At 50.1% G+C, this 18,184-nt stretch overlaps 1 protein-coding gene across 1 annotated transcript in view; it reads right to left on the reverse strand.

Moving 5' to 3' along the window:
* ZDHHC15 (zinc finger DHHC-type palmitoyltransferase 15) overlaps nt 1–18,184 on the reverse strand; it is a 122,246-nt gene that overhangs the window by 25,800 nt on the left and 78,262 nt on the right. The gene's annotated exons all lie outside the window — the stretch shown is intronic.

Consider the following 18,184-nt stretch of genomic DNA (forward strand, 5'->3'; position numbering starts at 1 on the left):
CGCCTTATGACGAAGACCACACACCATTTTAGTAGCCTTCCTTTGGACCGACTTCATCCTTTTTATATCTTTTTGAAGGTGCGGCTTCCAGAATTGTACACAATATTCTAAATGAAGTCTCACCAATGTCTTATACAGGGGCATCAATACTTCCTTTTTCCTACTGGCCATACCTCTCTCTATGCATCCTAGCATCCTTCTAGCTTTCGCCGTCACCTTTCCAACCTGTTTGGCCACCTTAAGATTATCACATACAATCACACCCAAGTCTCGCTTTTCTGTCGTACACATAAGCTCTCCACTCCCTAATCTCTTTTTTTTGAGAACAGGATTTGCACTAAGGGTAGTGGAGTTTTTGATTATTATCGTCCCTTTGTGTTTGTGAGTGTGGAGTGAGTTATTAGGTAAATACTGGGAGTCCCCAGGGTTCTGTGCTAGGACCGCTGCTTTTTAATATATTTAGCAATGATCTAGATATGGGAATAACTAGGGAGGTAATTAAATTTGCTGATGACACAAAGTGGTTAAATCACAAGAGGATTGTGAAAAATTGCAAGAGGACCTTGTAAGATTGGAAGACTGGGTGTCAAAATGACAGGTGACATGCAAGTGCAAAGTGATGCATGTGGGAGAGAGGAACCTGAACTATAGCTATGTGATGCTGGGTTCTGTGTTAGGAGTCACTGCCCAGGAAAAGGATCTAGGTGTCATTGTTGAGGATACGTTGAAACCCTCAGCTCAATGTGCGGCGACTACTAAGAAAGCAAATAGAACATTAGGAATTATCAGGAAAAGAATGGAAAACAAAGATGAAAATGTTATAATGCTCTTGTATCGCTCTATGGTACAGCTGCACCTCAAATACTGTGTGGAGTTCTGGTCACCATATCTCAGAAAAGATATAGCAGAATTAGAAAAGGTACAGAGAAGGGTGACAAAAATGATAAAAGGGATGGAATGATTTCCCTATGAGGAAAAGCTAAAGCGGCTAGGGCTCTTCAGCTTGGAGAAGAGATGGCTCAGAGGTGATATGATGGAGGTCTATAAAATGATGAGTGGAGTTGAAAGGGTAGATGTGAATCGCTTATTCACTCTTTCCAAAAACATTAGGACTAGGGGGCATGCGATAAGTTACTAAGTAGTAGATTTAAAACAAACCGGAGAAAATATTTCTTCACACAACGTGTAATTAAACTCTGGAATTCGTTGCCAGAGAATGTGGTGAAACAGTTAGCTTAGCAGGGTTTAAAAAAAAAGGTTTGGATAATTTCCTAAAAGAGAAGTCCATAGGCTATTATTGAGATGGCTTGGGGAAATCCACTGCTTATTCCTTATGATTTTAAAGTGTTTGAGGCTTGTGCAGATGAGGATGGAGCTTGCAGGAATGGGATGGGAAATTGAGTCCTTGTCCCCTATCATCACATGAAACTCTAGCATCCTTTGCTTTTTCTTGCGTCACTGCTCTTAACTTGCCTGACCTCCACAATAGACAGAGCTGACTCACTGTTAGGAATGTAAAATTATGTCCTACCTGTTAATTTTCTTTCCTTTAGAAGCAACAGATGAATCCAGAGACCAGTGGGATATAGCTCACATCGACCAGCAGGTGGAGATAGAGAACTGATTTCCAGTTGGCTTTATAGCCTGGTGATCCTCCTGTTGAATCAGTTATGCATATTGCCCCAGCATCCCAGTAAAGGAGCATGAGCCTTCAAACCAAAGGAAAAAAACTTCATTCCAGTGAAAAATCTTGTAATTAGAAATGTCAGAAACTAATAATAATCACCAACAATCTCCCAACCGAACTCAGAATTCCAAAGAACAAGCGAAAGCGAGCGAGAGAGAGAGAGAGAGAGAGACCATCTGGGTGGGGCTCTGGATTCATCTGCTGCTTCTAAAGGAAAGAAAATTAACAGGTAGGACATAATTTTACATTCCTTTGCAAAGCAGCAGATGAATCCAGAGACCAGTGGGATGTAGCAAAGCAAACTCAAACTGGGTGGGAAGCCAAAGTCGCCTCTGCAATCACCGAAGCGCCAAAACTTGCCTCCGCACAGGCTGCCACGTCCAGCCGATAATGCTTAGAAAAGGTGTTCCCTGACGACCAAGTGGCCGCCCGGCAAATTTCCTCCAAAGACATACCACCGGACTCTGCCCACGACGTTGCCAATGCCCGAGTGGAATGTGCACGAAGCTGTTCCGGCACGATCTTCCCTGCCAACAGATAAGCCGACGCAATAGCCTCTTTTACCCAACGAGCTATCGAAGCTTTTGACGCCGCCATACCCTTGTTTGCACCTGCAAATACCACGAAGAGATGATCCGACCGGCGAAAGTCGTTAGTCACACCTAAATAATGAAGAATCATACGGCGTACATCCAGTAACCGTAATAACGCGAAACGCGCCCCCCAATCCTCCTTCCGAAAGGCCGGGAGGAATAAACTCTGGTTCACATGAAACGAAGAAACCACTTTAGGAAGAAAGGACGGCACCGTCCGCACCGACACCCCAGCATCCGAAATGCGCAAAAAAAGGCTCTCTGCAAGACAGCGCCTGCAGCTCCGACACTCGTCTTGCAGACGCCATAGCTACCAAAAATACAGTCTTTAACGTGATATCCTTTAGCGTCGCCGCCGACAGCGGCTCAAACGGCGCCGCCTGCATCCTAGTGAGTACCAGCTTCAAACTCCAAGCTGGACAGGAGCGCCGTACCGGTGGACGGATATGGTGAACCCCCTTAAGGAATCGCACCACGTCCGGGTGAGATGCTACTGACGAGCGCGACACCCGGCCCCTATAACATGCAATGGCCGCCACCTGAACCTTAATCGAGTTATAAGCTAACCCTTTAGAAACTCCTTCCTGTAGAAAAGACAGAATCGCCGCCAGAGACGCCTGGAAGGGCGCAATACTCTGCTTCCCGCACCACGTCTCAAAAACTTTCCAAACTCTAGCATAAGAGGTAGAAGTAGATATCTTCTTCGCTCGAAGAAGAGTGGCAATAACCTGATCCGAATAGCCCTTTTTAGTCAACCGCGACCGTTCAATAGCCAGGCCGCAAGACCAAAGTGGGCCGGATTGTCCATGGAGATTGGACCCTGGGTCAGCAAGTCCGGAGTCACCTGGAATTTCAACCGATCGCCCGACGAGAGTTGCATCAGATCCGCGTACCAAGACCGACGCGGCCAATCTGGAGCTACCAGGATCACCCTGCCCTGAAAGAGAGTGATGCGTTGTAAGACCCGACCGATCATCGGCCAACGGGGGAATACATACAGAAGGGAATTCGGAGGCCACGGGAGAGCTAAAGCGTCCACCCCCTCCGAGCCCTTCTCTTTCCGTCTGCTGAAGAACCGAGGCCGCTTTGTGTTGCGGGATGAGGCCATGAGATCCATGTCTGGCAGCCCCCACCGAAGGACCAGCAGCTCGAACGCCCTTGGAGACAACTCCCATTCGCCGGGATCGAGACGATTCCTGCTGAGGAAGTCCGCTTGAATGTTTTCGCGACCCGCAATGTGTGCTGCTGAAAGAAGCGGAACATGCCTTTCCGCCCATTGAAACAGCAGCATCGCCTCTTCGGCTAATTGAGGACTCCGAGTCCCCCCTTGACGATTGATATATGACACTGCCGTGACACTGTCCGAAAAGATCCTGATCGGATAGTCCCGAATCATGGCCTGAAACTCTCGTAGCGCAAGCCTTATCGCCCTCAGTTCCAACAGATTGATCGAACACTGTGCCTCTCCCGAGGACCACACTCCCTGCACGGAAGCTTGCCGGCACTGAGCCCCCCATCCTCGGAGACTGGCATCTGTCGTAATCACGACCCAATCCGGCGTCGCTAGCGGCATGCCCCGGAACAGATGGACCTCGGTCAGCCACCAGTGCATGCCGCGAGCTACCCGAGGACTCCAACGGAGCCGGCGACAATAGTCCAGAGATGCCGGGGACCACCGAGAAAGAAGCGACATCTGCAGGGGCCTCATATGGAACCGAGCCCAGGGAACCACTTCCAGAGTCGCCACCATCGAGCCCAGAACCTGAACATAATCCCAAACCCGAGGATTGGGCGACCCGAGAAGCCCTCGAATTTGAGACTGTAATTTCTCTCCCCTTTCCCGGGGAAGAAACACCATTCCTATGCCAGTTTCGAACCTGACCCCCAGGTGCACCAAAGACTGAGTAGGGGACAGAGAACTCTTGGGAAAGTTGACGATCCACCCTAGCGACTGAAGGAGCGAGATTACTCGTTGAGTTACCGCCACACTCTCTTGCCTGGACGACGCGCGGATTAACCAGTCGTCTAAATACGGGTGAACCCGAATCCCTTCTTTGCGCAAAAAGGCAGCCACCACCACCATCACCTTCGAAAAGGTGCGGGGCGCCGTTGCCAGGCCAAAGGGCATAGCCCGAAATTGATAATGCTGGCCGAGGATCGCAAACCTCAGAAACTTCTGATGCGGAGGCCAGATTGGAATATGGAGGTACGCCTCTTTGAGATCGAGGGACGTGAGAAACTCTCCCGGCCGTACGGCCGCAATCACCGAGCGAACCGTTTCCATCCTGAAATGGCGAACACTGAGAAATTTGTTGACTCCTTTTAGATCCAACACTGGCCTGAAGGAACCCCCCTTCTTTGGTACAACAAAATAAAGGGAATAAATACCGCGGCCTACCTCCTCCGGCGGTACAGGTACTACCGCCCCTAGATCCAGGAGAATTTGAAGAGTTAAGCGGACCGAATCTCCCTTGGCCGCCCCATTGCACGGGGATACCAAGAAAGAATCGGCGACGGGAGCGGCGAATTCTAACTTGTACCCTTCTCGAATAATATCCAACACCCAACGATCTGACGTGATCTTGGCCCACTCCGCCCAAAACGCCGACAGGCGTCCCCCTAGTGGAAAAGCAGAGGGGGCCAAGACCCCGTCATTGAGGAGTGCGACTTGCCGGGGTACGAGCTGGCTGACCGGAAGCAGGTTTCGTCGTACGAAAGGAACCTCTCTGTCGCCCCTTAGGTCTAGCCGAAGAAAAGGCACCATACGCGGAACCAAAGAACGGTTTCCCAGACCTATACCTCCTCACCTCCCTGAAACGAGGTCTAGATGACGAGGACTTCAAAGGGGGCCTAGGCCTATCTTCCGGTAACCGCTGGGTTTTGGTATCTCCAAAATCCTTTACCAATCTCTCTAAATCTTCCCCAAACAATAAACCCCCTTTAAAAGGGAGTTTCACAAGACGAAGCTTAGACGCCGCATCTGCCGCCCAATGTCGCAGCCATAAAGACCTGCGAGAGACAACTGAAAGCGACATTTGTTTCGCCGAAGCGCGAATAATATCATACAAGGAATCCGCTAAATAAGCCAAACCCGATTCCAAATCAACCAGTTCCGAAGGAACAGCACCCCCGGACTCCATCAAATTATCTGCCATCCCTTGAGACCACTGCAGACAGGCTCTTGCCGCATAAGAGCTGCAGATTGCGGCCTGCAAAGTCACTGCAGCAACCTCAAAAGATAACTTCAGCGAAGATTCAACCTTCCTATCCTGGGCATCCTTTAATGTAACCCCCCCCTCTACAGGCAAGGTCGTCCGTTTGGTAACCGCGGCTACCAGTGCATCCACCTTAGGTAATTTAAATTTCTCAAGTTCGTACGGGTCTACCGGATACAAAAGCCGCATGGCCTTTGCTACCCGTAACCCAGCATCCGGCGTATCCCATTGAGCCGAGATCAGCTCCTGCATGGCTTCATGCACCGGAAAAGCCTTCGGTGGCCTACGGGTACCTGCCATAAGAGGGTTACCTGAAACTTTCGAATCCACCTGAGAAATGTTTAAACTCAGTAAAGCTTTTGAAATTAAGGAGGAAAGTTCTTCCCGATGGAAAAGACGGAGCGCGGAAGGGTCATCCACTTCCCTATACTGGGGATCCTCCTCTTCCCACTCCTCTACCTCACCTTCCTCCAACAACTCTGGAAGGGAAAAAGGGGAAACAACCATAGGCTCGTCCGCGGACGCAAGCCTGCGCTTTTTAAATATCGGCGATTTCACAGGAGAACCATCCCCCTTCGCCGTCTCCCCCGCATCCACTTTCAGGGGAACAGGAGGGGGCACAGAAAGCACCGGCAAGTTCACCGAGACCGGAGGAGCAGGCTGACTGCACTGAAGCATGAAAGCCTTATGCATCAACATAATAAACTCCGGGGTGAACGAGCCCAGGCCAACCGCTGAAGCTCCCCCCTGTTCGGCGCCGGAGAGCGGAGCCCCCCGCGCCCTCCCGTACTTCCGACTCCCCCCCCCCTGCCGACCCCCCTTCGGCCGTGGCAGTACCACGCCGTGAGGCCGAGCCGACCGCGAGGGGCGGGGACGCCGAGCGCGCTTCACGGACGCGGGAACTAGCCCCCTCGCCTGCCTGCAAAAAAGAATCCTCAGCTGGTGCGTCTAAGCACCCCGCTGAGCACAATCCCGCCGGTGTTCGACGCTTCCCACAGCGTGAACACCGCTGACGAGCCTCTTCCGCCATCACCACGCCGCCCCTCCCAACCGGACCGGCACTCGAGGCGGCACCCAAACAAAACAAATGTAACAGAAGCTCAGTACTCACCACGCTCTCAGCCCGCCCCCCTCAGTCAGGATAAAGCTGGTAATTAATCCCAAGCTACCTTACCAGGGCACAGCTCAGCACAGGCAGAAGCGTTTTTGTTTTTTTTTAACTGGAATGAAGAAAGTAACGCTGAGAGCAGGCAAAACCCTCAATCACTCGGAGGGGAGGGTGGAGCAGGGACCTGGGAGGGCCCAGGTGTAACTCCTAAAGCCGGCACCAATCAGCCAGGCACCCCTATCCAACTGAAGAGCCAAAGGCTCAACAGAGGAGACTAGAAGATCACCAATCCACCAGGCACCGTTAGATTCCAGGAGCTAGAGAGATAGCTCCACCACCGCTGGGAGATAGAGCAAAACTGATTCAACAGGAGGATCACCAGGCTATAAAGCCAACTGGAAATCAGTTCTCTATCTCCACCTGCTGGTCGATGTGAGCTATATCCCACTGGTCTCTGGATTCATCTGCTGCTTTGCAAAGGAAATGGATGATCGTCTGACTTGTTTAACTGACCTTGTTTTTGTCCTGTGCACCTTTCATCCCTTCAATGCAATGTGCTAAGATTTAATTACAAGGCTTTGGCCGCTGCATTTCTAGCTTTTTTGTGAAATGTAAATGGTACAGAAACATGGATAATGGCATGGGTGAAGGAAGGAATTTGTTTGAATACAGTCATGCCTAGGAGGAGCTATATTATAAGAGAAGACAGTGTCTTGCTTTTCTAGGTCAGAGCTAAGGATATGAAGAACAATCAGTACGGAGAGCTCATCTTGCTGGAGGAAACAGATCAACAGTGTGGCTCAACAACCTTCCCAAATCCTTGGCCACATGCCAGTAAGATGCTGTAAAGCTTGCTTTTATTTTCTTTAGACAAGACTTTGGGAAGGAACCAACTGTCTTCTGAGTTTACTGGTAGCTGTTTTTGTAGAAACATTGGTTATGTTATGTTCAAATAATTTTTATTGAGCTCAATACATCAAAGATACAGCAAACACTTAGAAACAAATGAAAGCTCAGTTTCCATAGACAACATAACCCATCCCCACTAAAGAAAAACCCCTTCCCACTACTCCCCCCACCTAGTTCTCCAACCAGCAATTCAAGAAACCAACAATATGGATCTCAACAAAGTAAAACAACAAACAGCAAAGAACCTCTGGAATTCAAGAGTCTACTCCTCGCCAAACGAGTCATAGTCATCCAAAATGGCTCCCACACTTGTTGGAAGAAACACCCCTTAGGAGAAGAAATCTCCGCAATGTCTCTGCGTTCCCACGTCAGAAACGTGATCACGCACCTCCGGATCCAACCACTTCAGGGGAATACACTTCAGAGCTATCGCTATTGTCCATTTAAGAAATGAATTAGCACCCCGTTGTTGGGGGATGGTAACTGGGAATAACACCAAATAGTACAAGAGGAGAATGACGGATCTTTATGTTCCAAATAAGTTCCACAAAGGTGAAGACGTGGTCCCAAAAGGCCAGAACCAGAGGGCAAGACCATAACATATGGTCCAAGCCCACCTCTGGGCATAACAGTGGTTATGTTACAAAATCAGATAGAAACCGCTTCTGCGTTATGTTATAACATAACCATTGTATCTTGGCTTTACTGGTAGCTGGTTCCTTCCTGTAGTCTTGTCTATATACCATCATCTACAAACAAAAACCTAATGGGGGAAACGGTGGTGGTGAAAACGGTAACGGAATTTTAAAAATGTGTGGTATAAACACAAAGGAATCCTGTGCGGAAAGAACAGAACCACACAAACTTAGCTGCGATTAGATGTCGCCTCCAGTAATTGGGAAGGACAAATCAAGATCAACTAGGTTTATGCAGTATCACATTGTACCTTTTGATACGAGTTTTATTTTGATGGGCAGACTCTATGGACCGTACAGGTTTTTAATCTGCCATCATTTACTATGCAATTTATTTTAATTCCCGTCCTCCACAGGCAGCTCCGAATGGGTTATAAGGTAACGTACATAATATTTGGCCAAATGAGTTATATAATAAGTCAAATGGGTTACAGTGACAATTGTACAGTATAATTTAACCTCCTAGATAAACGCTTGCATATCCTAAATTAACACTCACAGGTAACATGGTTTGATCATTCTAAATTAACATTATAGTTACATAATAATTAGTTGTAATCTAAATAGCGGCTGCCTTTCAAGACCCAAATGGAGGGAAATTGCATAGCGACACCAGGAAATACTTCTTCACCAAGAGGGTGGTGGATCGATGGAACGGTCTTCCGATACAGGTAATTGAGGCCAGCAGCGTGCCTGATTTTAAGACTAAATGGGATCAATACGTGGGATCTCTTCACAGAGAGAGGTAGGGGAGGGTCATTGGTGTGGGCAGACTGGATGGGCCTTGGCCCTTATCTGCCGTCACTTTCTATGTTTCTATGTTTCTCTGACCACCCTTTTCTTTCCCTCTTGAAGAACCTCATGGGGACAATCCTATATGTAGGCACCCTGATGTTGCGTGGCGAGAGCCTATTCCAGAACAGCATCTATATTGGTGTACCTAAAACTTAGGTGCCCGCATTTATACCAGCCACAGACCTGGTGTAACAAGGGGGGGGGTGTAGCTTACTGAATTCTTTAAGTTGTGCATGGAAAGTGGCAACACCATCTGCACCCATGTGAACACCCCCTTGCTTTTACACGTTGTGACACTTAACTCCGCCCTTACAGAATAGCGCTTAGCCTCTTTGCTGCCATTTATGTGTATTAAAGGGGGGAATCCTAACAACAGTGTCCAAAGTTAGGCACTGGGAAGATCCGCACCAAGTATCAATTCTATGAGGGTAAATCAAAAAGTAAAGGCAAACTACTTTTAATGGCTTTAATAGAAGTAACTATGAGCAAAAAGCACAGTTACTTACCGTAACAGGTGTTATCCAGGGACAGCAGGCATATATTCTCACATGTGGGTGACGTCATCTACGGAGCCCCGATGCGGAAGCATTTTCAAGCAAACTTGATTGAAGATTTAAGTTTGCTCTGCTGCTCCGCGCATGCGTGCCTTCCTGCTCCACTAGGGGGCGCATCCCCTCGTGGTCTCCAGTTCACTTAACTAGCAAAGAAGCCAACCTCGGAGAGGTGGGCGGGTTGTGAGAATATCTGCCTGCTGTCCCTGGATAACACCTGTTACGGTAAGTAACTGTGCTTTATCCCAGGACAAGCAGGCATGATATTCTCACATGTGGGTGACCTCCAAGCTAACTGAAAAGGGATGGAGGGAAGTTGGCAATTTAAGCAAATAGATTTCGCAAAACCGATTGGCCGAATCGGCCATCGCTCCTGGACAGTGAGTCCAGACAATAGTGGGAGGTGAAAGTATGAACCGAAGACCACGTGGCAGCCTTGCAGATTTCCTCAATAGGTGTAGACCTGAGGAACGCTACGGAGGCTGCCATCGCTCGGACCTTGTGTCCCGTTACTCGACCATGCAGTGTGAGACCAGCCTGAGCGTAGCAGAAGGAGATGCAATCGGCCAACCAGTTGGACAAGGTGTGCTTGGAAACTGGGTGACCTAACCGGTTTGGGTCAAAGGACAAAAACAATTGTGGGACTTTCCGGTGTGGTTGAGTGCGTTGGAGGTAAAAGGCCAACGCTCTCTTGCAGTCAAGAGTGTGGAGCGCCACCTCTCCGGGGTGAGAGTGGGGCTTGGGGAAAAACACAGGTAAGACAATGGACTGATTGAGATGGAAATCAGACACTACTTTAGGCAAGAATTTTGGATGAGTGCGGAGTACCACCTTGTCATGATGGAATACAGTGAAGGGTGGGTCCGCTACCAGAGCCTGTAGCTCACTAACCCGCCGAGCGGAAGTGAGCGCAAGCAGGAAAATCACCTTCCAAGTGAGGAATTTTGGATGGCATTTGTCTAGGGGCTCAAATGGAGGTTTCATTAGTTGAGCCAGAACCACGTTAAGGTCCCAAACCACCGGAGGTTTGAGAGGAGGATGGACATTCAGAAGACCCTTCATAAGCGAGAGACTAAGGGATGGAGCGAGAGGGCTTTCCCTTCTAGGGGCTGATGAAAGGCCGCAATCGTACTGAGGTGTACCCGAATGGAGTTGGTCTTTAGGCCAGAGTGAGATAATTGAAGTAAATAGTCAAGGACCAGGGGGACGGGAATCGATAACGGGTCCTGGCTGTGAGAGGAGCACCAGGCTGAGAATCTGGTCCACTTTTGGGAATAGCAGGTTCTCGTCGAGGTCTTTCTAGAGGCCTCCAGTATCTCCTTGACTGATTGAGACATGGGGAGAGAAGTCAGGGGGAAAGAAACCAAGCATTCAGATGAAGAGATTGAAGATTGGGATGTAACAGCGAACCCTGACCCTGTGATAGTAGAGAGGGAAACCGAGGCAGAGGTAGTGGATCTCTGACACTGAGTTGAAGTAGAAGGGAAAACCAAGGCTGGCGTGGCCAGCGAGGAGCAATCAGGATCAGAGTGGCTTGCACCGTTTTCAGGTGGACCAGCGTCCGCAGAATCAGCGGAAACGCATACAGAAACCTTCCCTCCCAGTCGAGGAGGAAGGCGTCGGCCTCGAGCCGGTCCGGGGAGTACATCCGGGAGCAGAAGAGAGGCAGCTTGTGGTTGTGGGGGGATGTGAATAGATCTATTTGAGGCGTCCCCCACGTTTCGAACACCTGTCGTAGAGTCTGAGAATGCAGTGACCACTCGTGTGGCTGGAGGAGGCGGCTGAGTCTGTCCGCCAGACAGTTTTGTTCTCCTTGTATGTACACCGCTCGAAGGAAGGTGTTGTTGGAGATTGCCCATTTCCAGAGGCGCAGGGCTTCCCGACAAAGGGACCAAGACCCTGTTCCCCCTTGTTTGTTTACGTAGTACATTGCTACCTGGTTGTCGGTTCGGATGAGAACCACCCGGTCGTGGAGCAGATGTTGAAAAGCTACAGCTGCGAGATAGATGGCCCGAAGCTCTAGCACGTTGATGTGGCAGCGACGGTCCTCTGCTGACCACATCCCTTGAGTGCGTAGGCTGTCCAGATGGGCTCCCCAAGCGTACTCCGACGAGTCCGTGGTGAGTACCTTGCTGTGGGGTGGGGTGAGGAAGAGCAAACCTTTGGAAAGATTTGAAGAGTCGGCCCACCAGCGGAGCGATCGTTGCAAGGAAGGCATCACTGTCACGGGGCGGTCGATCAGGTCCCGGTCTTGACGCCATTGAGAGGCCAGGGTCCATTGAGGGATTCTCAGATGGAGGCGGGCGAAGGGTGTGACATGGACGGTGGAAGCCATGTGGCCTAGAAGAGTCATCATCTGCCGAGCTGATACCGAGGTCAGCAGGGAGATCCTTCGACTCAGACTTACTAACGCCTCTAGACGCGGAGGGGGGAGGAAGGAACGGAGGCGAACCGTGTCCAGTGTGGCCCCGATGAACTGTAGGGACTGGGAGGGGTGTAGTTGGGATTTTGGGAAGTTTATCTCGGTACCAGGAAGTAACGGGAGTAGAAGCCCTTCCCCCGTTGGCCGGGGGGAACCTCCTCCACTGCTCTCAGGCGAAGCAGGTCTCGAGCTTCGGAGAGGAGTAGGGGTAGCTGCGTCCGGTTGGGAGGGCAATTTCTTGGGGGGTTGTCTGGAGGAATGGCCCGAAAGTTGAGAGAGTATCCTGATGAGATCACGCCAAGGACCCATGCGTCTGACGTGACTTGTTCCCAGCGAGGGTAAAAGGCTTTGAGGCGACCCCCGATGGGAAGGAGGCCTGGGACTATGGCGGAGGGGGCCCGCCCCCTTCCGCGTATCCCGTCAAAAGGACGGGGATGGTTTGGTAGTCGCATGCGGTTGGGACTTGGGCAGAGCCCGATGGTGGGCTTGCGGGCGCCTGGTTGGAGGCCGCGAGAAGGCAGGAGTGGATTTTTGTGGGTAGCGGCGCGGAGGGGCCCTATACGGCCTGGACGCGGGCGGTTTAGGCTTTTGCCGGACGAGGGAGGCAAACGAGCGTTCGTGTTTGGAGAGGCGTTTTGTAGCCGCCTCGATAATGTCATCGAACAGTTCTTTTCCCACGCAGGGGAGGTTAGCCAACCGGTCCTGTAAGTTGGGGTCCATGTCGACCAGGCGTAGCCAAGCTAGTCGGCGCATGGCGATAGCAAAGGCTGCCTCTCTGGAGGAGAGTTCGAAACCATCGTAGGCCGCGTGGAATAGATGGAGGCGTAGGTTGGAGAGGGATTCCAAAAGCAGGCTAAACGCTCCTTGGCGGGAGGCCGGTAGGTCAGTCTCAAAGGCTCTCAGTAGTCCAATGAGGTGTTTGAAGTAGGATGTGAAGGTGAAAGTGTAGCTTTGCACCCTAGAGGCCATCATTGCATTTTGATATAGTCTCCTGCCAAACTTGTCTAGGGTTCGGCCTGGGGGGACCGCCGCTGAGACCCGGGAGGGGTGAGCCTTTTTTAAGGAGGATTCTACTAACAGCGACTGGTGGGAGAGCTGTGGTTGTTCAAATCCTGGAAAGGGTACTGTACGGTACTTGCCCTCCATTTTGGAGGGCACGGCTGTGACCATATAGGGGGTCTCCAGGTTCCTGAAGAGAGCCTGTTGGAGTACCGGGTTAGGCGGTAAGCGAAGGGACTCTCTGGGCAGTGATGGCATATCCAGTTCCGCTAGGTACTCTTTAGAGTATCTGGAGTCGGACTGGAGGTCTAAATTCAAAGCGTGGCCTATGTCCTGGACAAAGCGTGAGAAGGATGGGCGGGATGTTCCCGAGGCCCCGTGCGGGGTCAATGAATGAGACCTCCGTCAGGTGGAGAAGGAAGGGGAGGCTTCCCTCGAGTATCGAGGTTCCTGCTCCGATCCACGCTCCGAGACCGGGGAAGCACTGTGAAAGTGTTCCGGGGTTGTGGATCTCCGACGTCTCGAGGAGCCCCTCGGAGACGCCGCCGGGGTTCGGGGTACCGATCGATGTCGAATCGGTGACCTCGACCCGGACTCCGTCGGTGAAAACCCGAGACCTCGGATCGGCGCCCCGGTCCGAGGGGGAGTTTGGAGGTTGCGCGGGTTGGAGAATGATAACTCTGCCACCCTCAGCGGTCCCGTACGAGGTGTAGGTGAATGGCCTCGTAGAGTGGGGGAACCCCGGGCCTTCTTGGAGGTACGGCGGTTCGAGGTTTCTGTCGTTTTAGCACGACGTTTTGCCCGCGGCGGTCTGTGGAGGGAGAGCGCCTCGGCGAGGAGTCCGAGGAGGATGGGATGCGGCGAAGCTTGCGCACTTTTCCCCGAGTTGGCTCGACGCGAGGCTCAGGCTGGTCTGGCACATGCGGGGTCGAGGCCGGTTGTAGCTGGGCCATTGCAGCGGACAGCTCCGACGAGATCATTGCTCGGAGTAGGTCCTGGAAGACGGGCACGGACAGCATCGAAGGCATGTCCACTGCCTCGGTGCACTCCACCGGGGGGCGACCTCGTATCAGAGTATTCCTATGTGGTGGAGGCACGGCCTGAAGGCTTGGAGGGCTTTGCCGGGGCTGTAAGCATGAGGCTTCCGCCATGCGTCGCCGATGTCCCCGAGGCTGGTTTCTTCGCTGGTACAGAACCTGAAGAGGGAAGAGGGGACTTACCCGGAGCCGAGGCTTTCTGTTGTCCCGAGGACTTCGGATTCGAGTCTCGAGGCGATGCCGAGGTATTCGGGGCCGAGGTCAATGCCGGGGCCGAGGCCAGGGCCGACCTCGAGGCCGAGGTAGAGGGTTGGTCTGGGGCGAAAAGATCCGCCATGCGGGCCTTTCTTCGACGGAGGGCCCGGTTCTGGAAAGTACCGCACTGGGGGCAGGAGTCAGTTGGATGAGCCGCCCCCAGGCAGAGGATGCACCGGCGATGCGGGTCTGTGATGGAAAGAAGCCGCTCGCACCGGGTGCACTTTTTAAAGCCGGTCAAAGGCCGGGACATAGAATCGAAAGTGGCCGCGGCTCGAGTAGCCACGCGGCCACGGGGACCCGGAAGCCTCCGGGTCGGTCAAAAACGAAGCAGGAATCAAGTTGAAAAAGAAAATTTCGCGCACAGCGACTTAATCGAGAAAAAACAAGAAAAAAATTGCGGTGCTAGAAGGCATTGGGGCAGAGCCTGAAAAAAACACGACTTCTAGGCTCAGCGGAAAATTTTGAACTGGAGACCACGAGGGGATGCGCCCCCTAGTGGAGCAGGAAGGCACGCATGCGCGGAGCAGCAGAGCAAACTTAAATCTTCAATCAAGTTTGCTTGAAAATGCTTCCGCATCGGGGCTCCGTAGATGACGTCACCCACATGTGAGAATATCATGCCTGCTTGTCCTGGGATAATGGCGATTTCGAGCCAATCAGGGCCTTAGGCCCCTCCTACTGCATCCCAAGATGCATCGGGAAGGACCGTCATTCTCAGCACATGGCCCTGTAGGCAGGAGGGAGTAGACTTCTTTCTTGCCGATTTTGCAGTGGAAGGTACAGGGGTGTCAGGTGATGTGGGTGGGAGTGTTCATGATGTCGGGGATGTCGGGTGATGTGGGGGATTCTGTGATTTCGAGTGATGCGAGGGGTTTTCCATGATAGTGGGTGATGTGGGGGGAGGGCCAGAAATGTTGGGGGGAGGATGTCGAGGGGAGGGGTGTAGGGCTCCACGGCTCAGCTGATTCTGGTAGGGGGAATTCCCATCAGCTGAACTGGCAGGAATTGCCAAAACCAGCTCAGCTGATAAGGATTCCTCTGCAGCAATCAGCTGATGGAAAGCCTTCAATGTGTTATTTTTCCCCGCCCACCCCCCCATCTCTGGGTGGTAGAAAGGGGTTAGTGACCACTGGGGGAATAAGGGGGGATCATGCCTTAATCCCTCCAGTAGTCATCTGGTCAGTTGGGGCTGATTTGGGGCTCATAGACACAACTAAAACCGGTCTTTCAAACTTTCATTGAATATCAACAAAACTAAATTAATGATCTTTCCGTTAAAAGAAGGTACAACACTTCAGGCTCCATTGAAATTTGAATCTACCCCTATTAAAACTGTTTCAACTTTAAAGCTTTTGGGCGTTACTCTTGACAGTAAATTTTCGTATCATTCTCATATCAGCACAGTCGTCCAGAAATGTTTCTATCGATTAAGAATGATTTTAAGTTACTGGAACCTGCTGCACTGAAAACTTTAATTCACTCATTGGTTATTTCGTGTTTAGATTACTGTAATGCCCTCTATAAGGGTATCACAAAAAAGGAGATCAGATGATTACAGATCATCCAAAATACCGCTATTAAGATCATTAGCGGGGCAAAGAAATATGATCACGTCACCCCTCTCTTAATCAACGCTCATTGGCTGCCAATCGAACACAGAATTAATTATAAAATTTTACTTTTAACATTTACAACCAGAATGAATAACCAACCTGATTTTATTAACAGTCTTTTAATCCCATATGTAACGTCAAAATCCCTCCGTTCCACTTCTCAAAATCTTTTAGTTATACCATCATTAAAATCAATAAATACTTTACGCACCAACAACTTTGCTGTCACTGCCCCTTCTCTTTGGAATTTACTGCCTATATATCTCCGTAACGAATCAGATATAAAAAAATTTAAAATAGAATTAAAAACATTTCTATTCCGAGACACTTTTTGTTAAATGCCCTTTTTTTTTTTTTGACAATCTTTTTACCTAACCTACTGTTTTAGCCTTTATGACTTACCTATCCTATATTTATTGTAGTTCTTCCCCATCTGTCCTTTTGTTGCCGTATGTTTGTGTAAGTCACTTGTCTTCCCTGTTTTAATATGTTTAACCTGTTTTTGTGTAATTTTATTATGGTAACCGCTTAGAAATTGGATTAAGCGGTCAAACAAATCTTTAATAAACTTGAAACTTGTCTAACTGCCGGCATCTAAGTTCCCTATGAGAAAGCTTTGATTATCGCTACAGTACGTCCAGGTTTAAGCTCGCCTGATTCCCACCCATAACACATCTCCCAACACGCCCCTTTGAGCTTTGGACACACAGCAGCTTAGAAATGCTGCTGCACGTCCAGAAAGTTGGTTTTGACCATCGACACTTGGATGTCCCTATATTAGGACGTCCAAGTTCCGACTTAGGCAGGTATTTGGACATTTTGATTATGCCCCTCTTTGTCTTTTGCTCTCCGGGTTGCAGTGATGCACCCATATCTCATCACTGGTGACAATTCTCTCCAGAATACTGTGATCTTCTTCATACCGTCTCAGGAACTGGGTTGCAACCTCCACACACTGTTGCTTGTGCACTAAGCTGTTTGGGGAACCCATCAAAAAAACATATAGAAACATAGAAAGATGACGGCAGAAAAGGGCTACAGCCTATCAAGTCTGCCCACTCTACTGACCCACCCCATTAAGTCTGAGTGCTAATGACCCAGCTCCTTAACTCGACCCTCGCAGGGATCCCACGTGGATGTCCCATTTATTCTTAAAGTCGAGCACGCTGGTTGCCCTGATCACCTGCTCCGGAAGTTTGTTCCAGTGATCCACCACCCTTTCTGTGAAGAAATACTTCCTGGTGTCACCACTAAATTTCCCTCCTCTGAGTTTGAGCGGGTGCCCCCTTGTGACCGAGGGTCCCTTGGGAAACAATATGTCATTTTCCACCTCGACACGACCTGTGACGTACTTAAATGTCTCAATCATGTCACCCCTTTCCCTGCGCTCCTCTAGAGTATAGAGCTGCAATTTGCCCAGTCTTTCTTCGTATGAGAGACCCTTGAGTCCGGAGACCATCCTAGTGGCCATCCGCTGGACCGTGCGCAGACTTTCCTGTATCCCAAGTCATCATGAATTATAGCAAATGCAGATCCATAGCTGATATCCAAATTTGCAATTAATTGAGATACCATTGTCCGTCGGTCTTCTCTAATCAAGGCATCCGCCCTGTCAACGTGCCCTTGTGCGTACAATGTTGATAGGTGACCAGAAAGGACTTTGTCGGTTACACCTGTCCCTCCCACTTTAAACCTTTTTACCCATTCATAAACTTTTCATTGATTCATGATGCTATGTTTATACTGAGTTAATATCAGATTTCACTCCCTCTGCCCAAAGAAAGCGCACTACTGCATGTTGTTCTTCGATGGTGCAACCTTGCAATGCAGCGTCCATGTTTCTGACCTTGTGGCTGCCACACAACTAAAGCCCGAGCGCTGCAATGTGCGTGGCCGAACTATCCAACAGACAATGTACGAGGACATACGTTACATTTCACTAGATCTGTTCTGGTTATAACGTAATTTAACAATTGCCTTTAATTTTTGATTGGCCCTCTGTCAGCCTAGCATTGCTAGCAGTCAGCATTTTCGGCTGGCCTAACCAACGTCAGCAAAGGCCTATGGGACATTATATCAATCTGACTCTGGAATGTTGATGCAGATAGACCCTAAATGCTCCTGCACAGAATTCACATCCATTAAGCATCCAGCCAGACTGGATTGTTTATCAAGAAGATAGGCTACTTGAATGGGACAAAGAAGCCAGAGACTAATCCCATCTGCCATGCCTGCAAGAATCACACCCTCCTTATCAATTAAACTAACCATTGTTTCAAACAGTTTACAAATTCTAAACAGA

This window comes from Geotrypetes seraphini, chromosome 5 (genome assembly GCF_902459505.1).
Source record: "Geotrypetes seraphini chromosome 5, aGeoSer1.1, whole genome shotgun sequence".
In the NCBI taxonomy this organism is placed as follows: Eukaryota; Metazoa; Chordata; class Amphibia; order Gymnophiona; family Dermophiidae; genus Geotrypetes; species Geotrypetes seraphini.